This window comes from Engraulis encrasicolus, chromosome 22, assembly GCF_034702125.1.
Source record: "Engraulis encrasicolus isolate BLACKSEA-1 chromosome 22, IST_EnEncr_1.0, whole genome shotgun sequence".
NCBI lineage: Eukaryota > Metazoa > Chordata > Actinopteri > Clupeiformes > Engraulidae > Engraulis > Engraulis encrasicolus.
Window position 1 is genome coordinate 752,367 of NC_085878.1, and position 5,000 is coordinate 757,366.

A 5,000-nucleotide genomic window follows, 5' to 3' on the forward strand; every position below is an offset into this window, starting at 1 on the left:
TCAAGTTGTCATGGAAACATACACAGCATTACAGTAAAACTAGATCAATTGTACTGTGTGAATCAGGGCCCTAAATCAACTTTTCACACCATCAGCCAAAATGGCCTGTAGATGAAAATCGTGCTAGCCAAACATATACTCACTTATATGACAATGTCTTATTTAGATGTTTTAGTTAAACTGCACATTGGAGACTGGTCAAACACAATTTCAAACTTCTGTGCTAACCCTGTTACATAGATTTTTGACAATAAAGTACACTTGACTTGACTTGACTTAATGGGTCAAATTGGCTAGTAAGTTGGTCTTTACTACCAGCCTAACTGAAATTTCAACAGCATTTGGCCAGTTGGCTGGTCTTAATTTAGAACCATGTGTGGGATCCAGGTAGTCTTTACAAATGGAAAGCGGATGTCTAACAAATAAATACAAGAAAGCAAGGAAATGTTTCCGTATGAATTACAGTAAATAACGCATAAACAACCATAACATTAATAGCTCTATAACGGAACTCAGTCTCCTGTTTACATATTAAAATTTATGCTTCAGGTTGAAGACATTGTAAACTAAATTTCCTGCATCTGGTGGCTCCTCCAACTCCCTGGGTTTGAAGCTGCAAATAATGATCGCTAAGGTCAACCATACTAACATATCTACAAGCAGTTATTTGGTTGTTGCTTTGCTTGCAAAAAGAATTACTTTGCGCTAAATCCAATTTGTTTTGATTGTGAGAGAAATACATTTATAATCTGAAGCTTCTGGGCAGAAGTCAGGCCTTCTTACTGTAAATACTGTTTGGCAATAAGTCAGGCCAGTCTAAACATATTTTTTGGCATCCACTGCTATGAGAGAAGAGCTGCTAGAAGATGACGATATATCATAGGAGCTTAATCAGCAGTCACCCACTGCACTGTGCTGTGCTCTGCTGTGCTGTGCTGAGCAAAGCCCAGACTAAAAAGATCCATCATTAAAATGACCCCATATTACATCCCCACTGAGACACAAAAACACACACACACACACACACACACACACACACACACACACACACCCACACACACACACACACACACACACACACACACACACACACACACACACACACACACACACACAGACACACACACACACACACACACACACACACACACATCTTCCCAAGCGCCAGATAAGAGCATACAGTAAGTGCACAGTTGCATGCACAGAGTTTCCCCGCTTCAGAAAGGAATATCGTCAGTATTTGGTGTAGCCCCTTAATGCGCGCCGTACCTCCTGTGGCACGCTGTAATAGGCATTGAAAGTTAATTACTATAGTACTACACTACAATGACAGTGCACGGGGCCTTTAGAAATACATTACGACTTGGTCATTGCCATTCTGGTAACAGCTAATTTGTAATGCCGTGTCTTAAGGGGTTAAAGGGATAGTTCGCCATTTTGGACATTAAAGCCTGTTTTGGGGAGTTTTGGGGTGAATTAGAGATGTACTCATCACAATTTGGACATTTGATGCTAAACTGAGCATTTGGTTCATATGTGTGCAAGTAACATATGTGAAATGCAAAGAAAAGTGCAGAGAGCAAAGAACATAGATCATAGAATAGACTAGAATAGGCCCTGCCGTGGCCAAACGGTAGGGCACTCGTCTACCATGCAGCTGACCCAGGTTCAATTCGGGTCCTTTGGCGGCCCTTCCCTGTCTCTCTCTCTCCACTCGCTTTCTGTCACCACCTACACTGTCCTATCATAAATAAAGAAAATATATTTTAAAAAAGAAAAAAAAGTAGACTAGAACAGGGCCATGAACACATTCATCTGGATTCCGGATACATTTAAATATGCGAATCCGCAGTTAAGGATATGTGTGTCCATGCTATCGTTTTTGTATCGATTCCAAAATGCTCTGCTATTAGCAAAGACGGCATTTTCAGATTCCTTCACTTCAGTAGTCGTATTCAATTTTTTTTTGCCGTTGGAATTATTTGGAATATTATTTTGTGTGGGAGGCGTGAACGTACACATTATTATGCATTTCCATGTGTGTCCTCCTTAGTGTGCCCTGTGCAGGGCCTAAAATAGACTACTATACTGGAACTGCATAGACTGGAAGAGAGTAGTACCAAACAGAACAGAACAGAATGCCTTCTATTCTCGTGTCAATAATATACTACGTACGTACAAACATAGCAAGCAGCAGGCATCTTGAGTCCTCTCAATCCCACTGCCTCTCCTTCACCCCTGACTGGCCCTACATCTAGGGCTGGGCGATATGGAAAAAAACTATATCACGATATGGATCACTTTATATCTCGATAACGATATATATCACAATATAGCACAATTACATACGTTTTCAGTTATTCTCTTTATTTGCTCTTCATTTTTTCATGTCGCAAAACAACCTTTCTTTAAAATTGTTATTTTTACAGTTACATGAACTTATAGTGTGTATTGTGACAACATGAAATGTAATTAAATGATAGTAATTTTATCAGTTGTATACAATTGAATATCACGATATAAACGATATAGGAGAAAGGTCACGATATACACTTTTATATCACGATAACGATATATATCGTCATATTGCCCAGCCCTACCTACATCCCCTGGCCTGCGCCAGACCTCCTGATGAACTGATACCACACAGCAGAGCACAGAAAAGCATTCCATAACCATGACAGGCGTCTTATCACGTCCATTAGTAAAGCTATCCACATCATCCATCACAGCCCTGTACCTCAGCAGCACAATGCAAAAAAATACCCAAACTTCCCTCCCCTCCCCTTCCCTTCCCTTCCATCCCTACCCTGGGGTGAGTTTCTCAAAAGGGAAGTTGTTAGCCTGTTAGCAACTTCAGTAGTTGCCAATGGGAAAATGCATTGAAAGCAAAGAAGTAGCTAAGCAACTTTGGTTTCGAGAAATTCACCCCTCGTCTCAGCCTCCCTAAATGAGCATTCAGGGCTGATGATGAGCTCCACTTTTTGCCCTGGGGGCAATAAGGGCTGTCCCAGGGGCAATAAGGGCTGTCTCTAGCTCATTGAGGGGTTTAATGGGGACACAAATGATTCTGATGGAGAGATCCTGCTAAGGCCCCAGCCAGTCAGTCAGTCAGCAGGCCAATCAGCTCCTTATCTCCCATCTCATCTCGCCCTGCTGTGCTGTGCTGCTATTCACATGAGCTCAACCACCGTCTACCAGGCAGGAAAAACACTCTCTCTTTCTTATTTCCCTCTCTCTCTCTCTCGCTCTCTCTCTCTCTCTCTCTCTCTCTCTCTCTCTCTCTCTCTCTCTCTCTCTCTCTCTCTCTCTCTCTCTCTCTCTCTCTCTCTCTCTGTGTTTGCGACTACCTCCGTCTTTGCTCTCTCTCTCTCTCTCTGTTTCTGTTTCTCTCTCCCTTCTCTCTCTCTCTCTCTCTCTCTCTCTCTCTCTCTCTCTCTCTCTCTCTCTCTCTCTCTGTGTTTGCGACTACCTCCGTCTTTGCTCTCGCTCTCATACACACATAGGTCACAGAGGCAGACAAACACAGCTTTCCTTTTAGTTATTATGATTAGAGATGCACCGGTTCCGGATCCGGCAGGATAGTAGGGTTTTTCACAGGATCCGGATCCGGCAGGATCTTAAGCAGTGGATCCGGTATCCGGCAGTTACCTAAAAATCAGGATCTGGTGCATCTCTAGTTTTTACGTAGCCTAGGCTTTTCAGTCAGTCTTTCACAACCCCAATCACTGCATGGAGTGAAAGCCCTTTGGAAGCGGCCGTTGCAGGCAGTTTGGCAGCAAGCCAATGAGTCTAAAAAATAGTTTGAGCCAACGTAATAAAAAGGGCCCACATGTGCGAGTAGACTATGTGTTTCAACCCTTTCGTAGGATCCGGTATCCGGTTCCGGATCCGGCAGGATCTTAAGCAGTGGATCCGGTATCCGGCAGGATCCTAAAAATCAGGATCCGGTGCATCTCTAATTATGATGCAATGCAGCCAAGATTACCGCACTACAGTATATAGCCACCACTAACAACACAATTTCTTAGAACTGTAAACATTCATCATAATAATAATACAAAAACATTCAATTGAATTCTTGTTATTGGAAGTCATCTGGAGTTGTTTAGACAGATATTTAAAGAAACTTATAACATAATACAATAATACTAATAAAATATATATAGTTTTTTTTTTAACTCTGTAGTTTTGCTCTAAATGCATCAAATGTGTTCTCCCAGCTCCTAAGAAGAAGCTTAATGGCTAACTAACCTCCATCGCCCCCCAGTGGTTCAAACCGGCAGCACATCTATGGATCACTGAGCTCAACTTTTAAAGTGCAGCAGGATCAAGACGGGGTTGGGGTGTGTGTGTGTGTGTGTGTGTGGGGGGGGGGGGCAGCAGTATGCAGTCTCCTCCAAATCTCTCCCTTTGCCCTCTTATCCCCCTCTGTGGGAAGCGTATAAACACACAGCTCCTGCTTGTTTTAGTAAGCAAAGAGTACATTACTGGGCCCAGGCAGGCAGCGCTGTTCCACATGTTTGGGAGCTAATGGTCTGTGGGCCGCCAGCGCCAGTTAATGGCACCCCCGCATGCAATCCACACCCACCCACACTAGCACTGCTACTGCTGCTAGCCTGATTATCATCGACTTTCAAATCTCTTCGAGACATGGTCTGAGCAAGAGCATAACAATTAATATTTCCCAAACGGCATGGTCAACCCGCCTCCCTTGGTTTGCTACTGGTTGTTTGCGTCCCAACAAAGTGGGAGGAGTGCCCAATTTTTCAGGAGCTCAGAAACTATATTTTTATGGTTCTTGGCCTGACTAGAAGCAACGCAGAAGGTGTTGCGTAACTAGGAGGGTGCGGCCTGGCTAACTGCTACTGCTGCAGCGTGACGTGAGTGAGAGAGGGTCACTCATCAACCCAATTCTAGCCCAATTCTCTCTTGGGAGGAGAACATACTGAGAAGGACACTGACTTGAGATATGAGAGTGTAACAGAGGCCAACTAGCA

At 43.4% G+C, this 5,000-nt stretch overlaps 1 protein-coding gene across 1 annotated transcript in view; it reads right to left on the reverse strand.

Annotated features, from left to right (window-relative positions):
- kcnq1.1 (potassium voltage-gated channel, KQT-like subfamily, member 1.1) overlaps window positions 1-5,000 on the reverse strand; it is a 100,265-nt gene that overhangs the window by 47,946 nt on the left and 47,319 nt on the right. The window lies entirely within an intron of this gene.